Here is a 14,240-nt window from a genome sequence, read left to right on the forward strand (position 1 = left end):
ATAGAATTTAGAATTGTCTCTTCCATTTTGTCCAAAGATTTTTTAAATGATGCTATTAGAAGAGACAGAACCTAATGTAACATGTCAGCCCCACATCAAAATAAACCTATTATCCAAAGTTCTCTGGGTTTATTAAGATTTTATAAATCTAATTAGTAGGATTTCCATCACACCACACTCTATTTGTATAAAAAGCACAAAACCACTGTTAAAGCCACCTATTAATCAATTTGCTCTTTTACTTTTCAGTAATTAGGTTTTCCAGATGAAACAGTGTATCAACATATCAACTTTAACCCTTTTCTATTCAATTAATGTTTTTTTCTTTACTGGTCAGGGCTATTTATGCCATTTTGTATTAAGACTGTTCATGCTTATACTATTAATCATTAAAATAACTAAAATTGTTTTGAATAGGTACCCTTTAATTTTCACTCTAAGTCTTTATAACCTGATAATTCTTGAAGTCATCCAAGGTCCTGTCTAAATTATAACTGAGCATTTTAACTTGATGTACATATTTGCTGTTAACTTATTAAAGACATAAAGGTGAATTACAAAAGTATCTCCACCCTCTAGTATCCATCATCCATAATATATCACCAGTTTTCCAGCCTTCAAAAAGTTCCCCTTTGTCCTAATATCATTATTTCATCAATTTTAGGTTTTATGATCTATTGAAATTAAATATCTTTGGTTGAAATCAATAAAATACCATATAGTTCCCATCAAATTATCTTTTAAAGTATCATTTTTATATCAAAATTTAAGTGGTGTATTTTACATCTTTTTCCCATGTTTATCATAGAATATCTCTTGAGGTCCAATATTATATTCTTTTAGAGACTAAGAAAAATTAATATACTCAAATGAGGTAACTGAAAGAATTTTAATAAATGAACTACATAATCCAGTTCAGGCAGTGTTGAGGGATATCAAAAGGTATGGGAATGCATTCCAGATTAGCCACAACGGGAGTTGTTGCCAATCTTAGGCATAAAAGAGCAAGGGTAGGAAGCCATTATTGAAACCTGAAGAGAGTAACTGTGACTATGAGAGAAGACTGATTGACAAGATCTGTATCTTCATTGTGGACATGGTCAGTCAAGGAGACTCTGCAGGTAGGGAGCTGAGGGAGTAAATACCCTGAGTCCATTTCCCTCCTGCCTTTCCAACTCCTACTGAAAATTCCCACTGACCAATCCCAACTAGAAGATAGAGAGAGGCAAGAGTGCCTTTTGATGCAGTTCATAGAGGTTAGCCTCTGTGGCACAAAGTGGGACAAAATGTAGAACACAACTCTGAAGTGGCAAAAGGCAAATATCAGGCACAGGTACTAAGCACTTGGTCTCAAACAGTTTTTGTTTGTGATTCTTCAAATTCTATTCATTTTAGTTGAACAAACGCTGACAGAATATGTATTAGATGAGAACCACTTTAATAGGTTCTGAAGATACAAAGATAAATAAACAGGGCTGGACTAGGGTGACATAAGCAAGGCACCCAGGGCACGCTTGCACAAACATGGCAGTGAGGTCTTCCTTAAGTTTTGCACCCAAGGTGCTTCTCTTGCTTCATCCTGGTCTCAGCCCTACAAATAAGACTCCATCTTTGTCTTCAAGGATTTTTCAGTCTAGTCAAACAAACATGAATCCAAAGAACTATAACACAAAAAATTCAATTACATGCATCATGCTAAAAATATAAGGATTGTGAAAGCCCAGATGCTTAAACACTACATTCCCACTCCTGGGATCTGGTATGGCTCTTCTGAAGATAGATTATCTAAGCTGAGTTTTGAAGAGCAAGTAAGATTTTGAGAGATTTATTTGTCCAACATGCATTTACTGAGTTTCTCCTATGTGCCAAATGCTGTTTTAGATGATAGAGAAGAGCAGAGACCAGACAGAGAAGGTCCTTGCTCTCATGGAGCTTATGTACTGAAGGGAGCAAAAGACAATAAAAAAGTAAACCAAAAAAGGAGAGTATCAAGAAAAGTAGTAGATGTTTAGAGACAATGCTCCATGCATGGGTTGCGTTTCTGCACATATATGAGCAAAGGCACTAACTTCCCTCTTGTTCTGAATTGTCTTTTATGGATATTTGTATAGCAAATAGCCTTGGAAAATAGTGTCCTGGAGCAGACGGGACATAGATCTGCTTATTGTCCAGTACACAAGATTTGGGTTCCCTAAGGCCAGGGTTCTAACACAACCCAGTGTGTCTGTAGCATTCATATGGGCCCTTCCACATTTTTCCCATTGGATTTGAGGGGCAAGGAGAAGTAACACAAACATGAAGCTTATGCCATTTGCTGTGCTGTAAAAAGTACTCTGTCTCTGAACCAGGTATCTTAGTATATTTATGTTATAACATAATACCATAGATTAGGTGGCTTATAAACAACAGAAATTTATTTCTCACAGTTATGGAGACTGGAAAGTCCAGGATCAAGGAAAAACAGATTTGGTGTCTAGTGAGGACTCTTCCCACTTCAAAGATGGTCCTGCGGTTGCTGCACCCTCCAATGACAGAATGGGCAAGGGAACTCTATGGGGTCTCTTTTGTAAGAGCACTAATCCCATTCACGTGGGCTCTACCCTCACAACCTAATCACTTCTTACAGGACCTGCCTCCAAATACCATCATAATGGAGAAACAATCAGTCTATTGCACCAGGAGTCCGGTGTCTTCTGCCAGCATCCATCAAACTATAGCAGGCCTCTTTATCAGTTTGCAAGTAGGGTAAAATCTCAGACCCTTTGTCGTTCTTGGCAATTTTTGGTGAAAGTATAAGATACTGACAGAGATATGGCTTTCTGGTAAAGAAAGGAATAGGACTTCATGGGCCAGGTTCAGGAATATGAAATGACTCTATTTTATCATATAAACCACTATTTTGAAATTGCAATCTGACAGCATTTATTTTTTTCTAATTTAGTGGGTTATAATTTGCATACAATGAAATGATTTAGTTTTAAGTATATGTTTTGATAAGTTTTAGCAAATTTATACTCAGTTGTAACTCTCACCACAATCAAGATACAGAAATTTCCCCAAATCTCCAGAATTTCCTATGTCCTCCTCTGTAGTCTATTTCCCCACCATCACCACTGGCCCAGACAACCACTTACCTGGTTTTTGTCACTATAGTTTAGCTTTATCTGTTATAGAATTGTATACATGTAATCATCATTATGCATTTTTATGTGTCTGGCTTCTTTCATAGAATAAAATGTTTCTGAGATTCATCTGGGATGATGAGTGCAGCAGTTTGTCCCTTTCCTTGATGTGTAGAATTCTATTGTAGAGATATACCACAATTAGTTTATTCATTCATCTGTTGGTGTGCATTCGGATTGCTTTCAAATGTTTTGAGATTATGAAAAACTGTTAAGGAAGATTATGTTGTTGGTTTTTTTCGTACATAAATTTTCATTTCTCTTGGGTAAATACTTAGGAATGGGATGCTGGGCTGTATGTTAACCTCATGAAGAAATTGCCAAATTGTTCTTCAAAGTGGCTGTACTATTAAAAATAGTTTCATGTTTCTCTACTATTTGTCAACACTTGGTTTTGTCAGACTTTTTACTAATAGCCATTCAAGTGGATGTGCACAGGTATCTTATTGTGATTTTTAATTTGCATTTCCTTGGTGAATAATGATGTTGAACATCATTTACATACATATTGGTTATCTGTCTCCTTTACAGTGTCTGTTCAAATCTTTCACTCATTTTTAAATTGGGTTGTTTACCTTTTAATTATTGAATTCTAACAGTTCTCTAGATAATCTGGATAATGCTTTGTCAAGTGTGTCTTGTGACTATTTTCTCTCATTCCAACAGCGCTTTTTAAGTTGCTTTCATTTCAAAAGAACTCACCTCTAATAAACTATGTTTCATTTGGTTCAGGACTATTGCTATTTTTTAATGGCTATTATCACATTGTTTTGAATAGCATAAAAAAGCAGTACATTTAATGTACATTCATTTCTGTTTAATGAGTTAGTGTCTATCTATCACAATACTTTGGCCACATACCTGTGGCTCTGAATACTTCTTAAATTTCTAGAGGTTTCAGATCTCTGGCTTGGCTAAAAAAATATTTCAATCACCATGATGAAGTGAAAGTCATGATAGCTGAGTATGGCAAGGATGGTCATAACCTACCCCAACATCATTGTCCTTTTCTTCCTGATTTTACCAGAGGAGGCAATGTGCTTAGTTCAAGTACATTTCTTATCCTTCTTTAAGCTTGGTGTGGACATGTGACTAATCCTAGAGAATAAATTGTCACCTCCTTGTGGAAAATAAATGAAAAGAAAGAAAAACATAAGTTTTTTTGTAGTCAGTGTCTTTAGGATTAAGACAAATGCCAATGGCCATTTTATACTTATTTAAATATTTATTAGATATAATGTTGTTGTTTTTCTTCCTTTTCCTTTCTTTCCACTCTTTTTCTTTCCCTTTGTACCTTCCCATTCCCCTTTCTTCCTCCCATTCTTTATCACCTCTCTTCCCCCTTTCTCATAGATCAGAGCCTTCTACTTTATGTATAAGTTTATAGTTATAATAGGTATACTAGTGGTAGTCAGTCAGCTGCTATTAAATAACTTGAAACTGGGTGGTGGGGGATGCAGCAGGGTACAGTTTTATGTTGATGTAGAGTCTTCCTTAAACTTCCATTCTAACCTATTTTATACTTCTTCTCTGGCACTTACCTTCATTTGCTTTTAATAATCTACTGTCCTATTGTTCTGACTCTCCCTTGCCTCCTACACATCTGTTTGGATTGATACTCTCCTGTTCATCATGCAAGCATGATTTCACTTTGAAAATGATTTCCTTTTGCTGGATGCTCTGGTTGTTAGGTAAGCATGGCCTTGTGTTCTTAACATTCTCTGTAAGTTGGTCTCAGCACTCCAACAGTCTTCCCCTGGGGTCTCAGGCATTCACTTATGCTAGCTCTGGGCTTCTTTGTAATTAAATGCCAAAACTGTTGCATTCCTTAGATTAATCTATGTTAGGATTTGGCAAACAACAGCTGGTGAGGCCAAATCTGGTCTTAGCTTGTTTTTATATGGCCCATAAGCAAAGACAAGCTTTTACATTTCTTAAATAGTTTAAAAGCAAACAAACAAACAAAAAAAACAACACAGAAGAATATGCTCTGGAGATTGTATGTGGCCCATAGAGCCTAAAATATTTACTGTTTGGTTCTTTATTGAAAAAATTTGCTTATGTCTGATCTATATTAATAAAATTTTTATGTGACATCCACCCTATCATGCAAAAATAGCAAGCCATGTATATTTTTTCAGTGCTTTTTTTGGGGGGTATGGCTTGACTTTAAGTATAATCTATGTAGACTATTAAATAATGTTTAGGGAGATCCAAGGGAAATATCAGGAGATAGGTAGGGATCTCCCAAGGCAGCTGAAACTGAGATTCAGTGAGAGATTGTTTATTATTGAGACATAGTAGACAAACAATAGTTGCAAATATGAGTCCCAAATTGAAAATAACTAGAACCAATGCTCCAAATTAAATGAAGACAGAGCTGCTTCTCTTTTAGCCTTCTCTATAGCAAGATGCATGGTGAGTAGCAGCACCAAGGATTTATTTATCTGATGATGAGCAATAATTCACTCAAGAAATATCAGGGGGAGGTTAGCCAGTATTAAATAACCCTTTAACTCATTCATACCATTCATTATTCATATAGCAGAAAGAAACAAGCTTTGATTTCTGCCTTCTACATTATGACATTTGCAATCAACTTGAACAAAATACTCGTTAATTTTACAATGAAAAAATTTTGACCATACTGTTTCTCTAATCTACCCCCAATTCAGCCTGTTTTTTCACTCCACTCACCTCACAAATCCCTTACTTTATGCCACATACTCCTGTGCCTTTGCCCGGATAAGTCTCCATATGTAATACCCTTCCCCTCGTTCTGTCTATTGAGATTCTGTTTATCCTTCAAGCTACAACTGAAATATTACCTTCACTAAGAAACCCTCCCAGACCCTGGCCGGTGTGGCTTAGTTGGGGCATCATTGCATAGAATGAAATGTCACAGGTTTGATTCACGGTCAGGGCACATACCCAGGTTGTGGGTTTGCTCCTCAACTGGGGTGTGTACAAAAAGGCAACCAATCAATGTTTCTCTCTCATATGGATGTTTCTTTCTCTCTCTCTTCCTTTCTCTCTAATAGCAACAACAACAATAACAAAACAAAAAACAAAGTCCTCCAGTAAGGATTAAAAAAAGAGAGAAAACTTCCCCGATCCCCAGTTGGAATTCCTTCCTTTGAGCCGTAGGGTCCCAATACGCTTGGGTCGATTTTTAGGCTTGTTTCTTGGCCTGGGTCTTGCCCACTATGCAAACAGTATAAATTCAAGTTGCACATCAAAATATGTCACAGAACTTGGGTTTTGATTTCTGGTGACTTTTTTCTAACCCAAGGTCCCAGAAAGGCAACAAACTTCCTCAAGGTTTGTTCAGATTAGTGGAGAGCTTTCCTAGGCCATTTTCCCTACAGCAGGCAGTGCTGCGCAGCTCAGACCTCCATGCCCCAGGCCCAGCGAGCCTCCTTGGGCCCAGGCTGAACTTTCTGTCCTTGATTTGTAGTCCTTAGAGCCTCCATCCCATCCAATTCCTTTAGGCTAATGCTACATTGGGCTGCCATTGCACACTGCTCTGGCTGGGGTTTGGCTTTGCTTCCTACATTTTACCTTTCTTTGTGCTCAGTTTGTATCATGATATCGTGCTGTTGTCCTATTTTTTTTTCCAGCATCTCTATGTTTTGGAAGCTGTGTGTAAAAAGTGGTGATGCAGGGAGGGAACCTGCTCACATCAGCTCATTCTGCTATGTTGCCTGATGGTCATTGAACCTTGTCGTCGTCGGCAGCCGTCCGTCTCGAGAGACGATGGTGTAGCTTCTCAAGTGTCTATCTGCACCGCCGAGAATGGCTGTGCAGTCCGACACGGGAGTGACACGGCATCTGTCTCCTCCCGTGTTGAATTGACATCTTGCGATGACGCTGGAGTGTCCTCTCCAGTGGAGCTGAAGCTACAGAGCCTTGTAAATTTCTGTTTAATTATAGGAGTTGTCACAATTATTCATTCCATCTAATTTGAGTGAATAGAAAGATACTGAATATGCTTTTTTATACTGTTACTTCTCTAATATCTAGATATTTAGAGGTCCCATACAATATTGTTCCTGAATTTTCCTGATTAAAGAAAGGTTAAGTGACCAGGGATAATTGGGAGAGAAGACGCAAGCCAAGGGAAATTTCAGACTAATGAAAATACAGTCAATTTTCAATTACTAGGCTGATGGCACTTTGCCACAATGCAGATAACCAGGAATTCATTTAGTGGCACAGTCAACTCTATGCCAAATTGTGTTTAAATTATAATTTAGTATTCTGTGCCCACACTTGGAGCACTTTTCATATAACTAAAATGACTCTTACAAGTCAAACAGAGGATGATTTATATTGAAAATAGCTTGCATTTATAAAGGCCAAATCTTGTTTTACAGGTCAATAGACTAACTTCATGCAATTTCAATCAACTCTACAAAGGGGGAATAACAGGACTGATGGTTAAAAGCCATATGTAGCAGGATGTTATTTTATTTCTAAGGTTGGATTTACAGAAAATTAAGGCAACTTGATCAATTACTTCATAATGCTCACTTTTCCTTATCTTATATATATTACATATGTATACATATTAAAACTTGAAATAACAAGTATCCTCTCTGAAGTTATAGTTCCCAGAGTAAATCCTTGAATTTATTCCTATAATATACATGACTGGGAAAACACTGAATTACATCTTTTTGACAGGCAGGTTGTGTTAACTGCCAAATCTCCATGAGAACAGATACTTAGTACTGCAGTATGTCAGCAAGAAACATAAAAGTGGAGAAAAACAAAGCATGATGAAGAAATCCCATATTTTACTCTGCTTCATGGAGTCATAAGGGATTTATAGTTAGATGGGGACTCATAGGTTGTGAAGTACAGCTTCATCAGTTTTACACACGTGAAACCTGACTCAGTAAAGATGAAATGACTTGTTCAGGGTCACATGGCTGAAAGCAAATCTGCAGCTGAAACCCAGCCTTCTCCTTATCCAGTTCCTCAGAAGCACATTTGTTATTGGGATAATTTGAGAAGCTTCGTGTAACAGTAGTTGAAGATAATGGGCTATTTTGAAAAAAATGTCTGCATCTTGGCATAATAAGCACTGCCTGTTTATGTACAGCTTTGTTACAGAAGGAAAGGCATAATTGATGTATTTTTTCCTTCTAGCTCTATTCTAAACATTCTATAGTATATAAGGAATTACAACCCTTTTCTCGTATTTTGTGCAGGGTCTGTGTGATACTTTGGTGTATTTATATGGACAGGCCATGAATTGTGATGGGAAGCTAAAGGTGAATAGGACAGTGAAAAAAGAAAAATATTTAATTTCCTTAGGTGTACTCTGAAATATTATGTGGCAAAAATCAGAGGGTGCATTTCAAGACACAGCTGGGATCCCTGGTCCCCTGGTACATTTTGGTATGCACTTTTTTTTTTCCAGATTGGCAGATTCACAGCCTCTGCATTTGACGTTGTGTTTTAGCACCTGGCATAGTTAGTCCTTTCTGCTTGTGAAGCAGTCACAGGACACTTGTTGGCTGATTGACTAATTCTTCACATTATAGAACTGACCAGTCATGAGGAGTTGTTCAAATCTTTATTCCACAATTGAGCAAATAAACAAGAGTAAGGGTATATATAGCTTTAGACTCACAAATTGCATAGCGTATCTGAGATACTTTCTGCAGTTCTAATATTGATCTAATATTGTGTTTTTAAAACATTGCTATGGCAACAATCCCTATTCAGTGGGGGAAAGGAATGCATTATCTATGTAAAGACAAAAGTGAAAAGAGTGTTTCAGATGCTGCCTTTTTACACTCTGCAGATGTGCCCTGATCTCTCAGCATTATTTTTGCTGGGGATAGTGTTTGGAAAATAAAATTTGTTGAGAGTTATTCACTGGCTCTGGAAGATATTATTAATTCAAGCACTATGTCATAGAAAACAGTGTCTCACTGGTTTAAGATTTTCTACAAAATGAATACTTTCAACATAGCTGAAGTTGATAAAGTTATTGTTTGAGAACACCATGAAAAAAGATAGTATTTTCAACCAGTAGCTAAAAATTGCTGCATAGGATGCATTACTAAGACATATAGCTGTAGGTGTTCATGAATTTGTTCATGGGGCAATCACTGAACAAATGTTTATTGAGCACTGTCTGTGAGGTAGAGGAGTGCTAAATGTCAATTCCATCAACAAGCTAGGAGAGTCTATTGATGCTTTTTGAATATTTACAACCAGATTTTGCTTTTATTATTGAACAAGTCAAACCTCGCCCCAGAATGATTTAACTCAATATTTCTTTTTTTTCCCCTACAAAATCTAGGAACATTAACCAAATTGACAGAACATGAAAAATATATGTATATGTTTGGATGCATATATGCGCACATATATGCATATGTATACAAACATATATAAGTACATGCATTATCTGGATTCAACTAGATATGCAAATTACTCAAATGCTGTATGATTTGTTACTCAAGCATCGTCCTTGGACCAGCAGCACAGGTATCACCCCAGAGCTTGTTAGAAATAGTCTCAGGCCCCATCCTAAAACTACCAAATCAAGGCCTGAATTTTAGCAAAATCCCCAGGTGACTTGTTTGCAATTAAACTTTGAGAAGCATTACTGTAACAGATTTTAACCAGCAAAGTAAGTTGAGAGTTTTATCTGAGGGAAAAAAAAATCTGTTTTAATTATCTATATAATTTTGAAGAAGTGATTATTTGGGAGGATGAGCAGGATGCTAAGTTATCTGGATAAGCATCTCAATTCCCAATTTTTTTCTGTCAGGGTAGGTACTGCCATGATGACTGTTCAAGGGTAATCATTCAAGTCTCTTAAATTTCTAATAAGCTGGGAGACACATAGCACTATTCATCATTCAAAGATAAGTTATTTATTGTACAAACAATGATAGGAATTAAAAAATTAAAAAGAAAATTCTAAATCTCACCATGTGGCTTTTCAATTTCAATGCCTTGCCAATATCTCTATAGTCACATATGGTGTTTACACAGTTGTATTTGTACACTAATTCATTTATTCTATGCTATGGGACAAGTGTGGACAAACTTGTGAAGGTTAAGCAAAAAGAATATAATGTTTGAAGCTTTGTATTTATTCTTTTTCATGATTATCAACAAGGATTCTGACCTCCTAATGGCTGCATCACATCCCATTGAATCCATTAAAGATTATTTAATCATTCTCCTATTACATGGATAGTCAGATCATTTCCATGTTTTGCTTTTATAAATAATCTTGTAATAAACATTTTATGCAATAATTTAATTCATTAAATTCATTTCCGTAGCATAAGTTACCAATAGTGGAATTATTGAATTCAAGTGTATTCAACATTATTAGGGTTTTGAAAACTATGGGTAAGTTGTTTTAGGAAAGGACTATAACAACTTACTGTGAAACCTGCATTGTTAGAGCATTCCAGTTTCATCACATCTTGCCAGCAACAGAAATAATCATTTCAAAATTTGCTAATTAATTAGTACACAACTAATGATTTTTCACAATAAAAATACTCAGAAGTCATTAAAATTCTTTTTTCTCTCTTGTTTTCTTAGAGCAAAATTTCCCAACAGGTGTTCTGTGGCCTAAACCATAAATGGGCTGCAGGTGTGTTGAGATAGTGTGCGTTATAATCTTCTGAGTAGGGCTGGGAGCAGCTAAAGCCTCCTGTATGTTCACCCTTCTACCACGAACAGATTGAGAGAAATTGGGAAGTATAGCCTTATGCTCATTGTTTTCCCTACTTCAGCTCTCTTCTCACTCTCTTCTTTTCAATTAAAAAATTAATATACTTTATTTTTTGAGTTTTAGGTCTATAGAAAATTGAGAGAAAGTATAGTGATTTCCCATATGGAGTATGAGAACTTCCACCCACCCCTCCCAACCCCCTGGCCCTAGTTTTCCTATTATTAACATCTCACATTACTAGTGTGGTAATTTGTTACAATTAGTGAGCGAACATTGATACACTGTAATAAATTAATGTCCATGGTCTATATTAGGGTTTACTCTTTGTGTTATAGATCCTGTGGGTTTTGACATATATCCACCATAACAGGAGAGTACAGAATAGTTTTCCTGCCCCCCAAATCACCTGCACTTCACCTGTTCATTGCTCCCTTCCCCTGAACCTGTGACCCCATTAATCTTTTTATTGTCTACACAGTTGTGCCTTCTCCAGAATGTTATATAGTTGGAATCATACAGCATGTAGTAATTTCCGATCAGTTTATATGCATTTAAGTTTCTTCCATGCTTTTTCATGGCTTGATTGCTCATTTCTTTTGCTGAATGATATTCTGCTGTATGGATGTACCAAATGTTTTTATCCATTCACCTCTTTTGCTTCTTAGTTTTAGCAATTATGAATAAAGCTTCTATAAACATCTGTGTGCAGGTTTTTGTGTGGACTTAGATATTAAACTCATTTTTAGTTAATACCAAGAAGCTCAACGGCTTCTTTGTTGATAACACGGTAAAATTATGTTTAGTTATTTATTTTTTTGTGTGTGGGGGTATCTATCAAAAGTCCTCCATTTTTTTTCCCTGAGCATTTCTTTATCAGTGTGATTAACATCTTTTTAAATTGAATTTATTGGGGTGACATTGGTTAATAAAATTATATAAAATTTATTATATATTATATATAATAAATTATATATAATAATTTGTATATTGTATTGTGTGTTCACCACCCCAAGTCAAGTCTCTTTCCATCACCATTTAACCCCCTTTATCTTCTCATACATCTCCCCATCCCCCCTTTCCCTCTGATAACTATCATACTGTTTGTCTGTCTACAAGGTGCTTTTTTTAATCTGTTCACCTTTTATACCCAATCCCCCTAACCCCTCACCTCTGACAGCTGTCAGTCTGTTCTCTCTCTGAGTCTGCTTCTATTTTGTTTGTTATTTTGTTCATTAAATTTCACATATAAGTGAAATCCTATAGTATTTGTCTTTCTCTGACTGGCTTATTTTACTTAACATATTAAATACTGTAATACCAGTCTTCCAAGGCAGTCATACCATTTTGCATTCCCACCAGCAATGAATGATAGTTCCTGTTGCTCTACAACCTCACCGGCATCTGGTGTTTTGGTGTTTTGAATTATACATGTCTCATAATATATAGTTGTTTTAATTTTCAATTCCCTAATGACATACAGAAGTATATAGCTGAGTATCTTATGTTTATTTGCCATCTTTATATATTCTTTGATGAGGTGCCTATTCAGATCTTTTGACCATTTTTAAGTTAAGTTGTTTGTTTCAGTGATAAGTTTTAAGAGTTCTTTGTGTATTCTGGACACCAGTCATTTACCAGATGTGTGTTTTGCAAATATTTCCTTGTGGTCTGTGGCTTGTCTTTTCATTCTCTTAACAGGTGTCTTTCACAGAGCATAAGTTTTTAAATTTTAATGAAATCCAACTTACCATTTTTTTTTCATGAATTAGGCTTTGATGTATCTAAGAAATTATTGCCAATCCTAAAGTCACCTAGATTTTCTATGTTATTGATACCTTCTAGTAGTTTTATAGTTTTCATTTTACATTTAAGGCTAAAATCTACTTTGAATTTTTGTTGTTGTTGTTGTTTTTGCATGTGGATAACCAGTTTTTCCAGAACCATTTGTTGAAAAGGTTACCTTTCCCTCTATGTCAAAAATCAGTTGGCTATATTTGTTGGGGTCTATTTCTGGGCTCTCTGCTGTTCCACTGAATTATTTTATCCTTTATTTTTGGCCAATATTATATTGTCTTGATTACTGTAGCTTTGCTTATATTAAATCTTGAAGTCAGGTAGTGTCAGTCTTCTAATTTTGTTCTTCTCCTTTAAATACTGTGTTGGCTCTTCTGGTTCTCTTACCTTTCCAAGTAAACTTCAGACTTAGTTTGTTGATATCCACAAATGGGATTTTGATTGGGATTGCGTTGAATTTAAGGATTAATTTAGAAAGAACTGACAACTTAGAAATATTAAGTCTTCCTATCCATGTACATGGAACATATCTCCATATATTTAAATGTTCCTTGATTTCTTTCATCCAAATTTTGTAGTTTATCTTATCTAGATCTTGGAATATTTTGTTATATTTGTACTTATTTTTTTTTTTTTGGTGCTAATGTAAATGATTAATGTATTTATTTATTGATTTGAGAGAGAGAGAGACAAAGAGTGAGAGAGAGAGACATCACTTTGTTGTTCCACTTGTTTATGCATTCATTGCTTGATTCTTGTATGTGTCCTGACCTGAGACTCAACTCACAACCTTAGCATATGGGGACGATGGTCTAATCAATTGAACTACCTGGCCAGGGAAGATTTTTTTTTAATTTAAAATTTCAATTTTTCCTTGGCAGTATATAGGAAAGCAATTGACTTTTGCATATTAACCTTGTATCCTGTAACCTTGCTATAATTGCTTATCAGTTCCAGGATTTTTTTTTTTCATTTATTATTTTTGGATTTTTAAAATATAGCCATTCATGTTATCTGTGAACAAAGTGTTATTTCTTCTTTAGCAATCTACATACTTTTTATTTATTTTGTTTCATTTTCTGGTCTTATTGCAGTAGCCAGGGCTTCTGATAGGAGTGGTGAGAGCAGACATCTTTGCCTTCTTTCTAATCTTAGGGAGAACACATCCAGTTTTTCACCATTAAGTATGATGTTAGCTATAGGGTTGTTATAGGTGCTCTGTATCAAGTTGAGGAAGTTCTCCTTCCATTCTTAGTTTGTTCAGAGATTTTATCATAAATAGGTGTTAGCTTTTGTCAAATACTTTTTTGAATCTATTGACATAATCATGTGATATTTCTTTTTTAACCTGCTGATATATTCATATTAATTGATTTTTTAAAAATGTTCAACTAGTCTTCCATACCTGAAATAAATCCCACTTGGTCATAATGTATAATTTTTTTTATACATAGTTGGATTTGATTCACTAGTATTTTGTTGAAAAATTTTGCATCTATGTTTTTAAGAGTAATTGGTTTGTAGTTTTCTTTTTTTGTAATGTATCT

Source organism: Furipterus horrens, unplaced genomic scaffold, assembly GCF_987537825.1.
Source record: "Furipterus horrens unplaced genomic scaffold, mFurHor1.1.pri manual_scaffold_6, whole genome shotgun sequence".
Taxonomy (NCBI): domain Eukaryota; kingdom Metazoa; phylum Chordata; class Mammalia; order Chiroptera; family Furipteridae; genus Furipterus; species Furipterus horrens.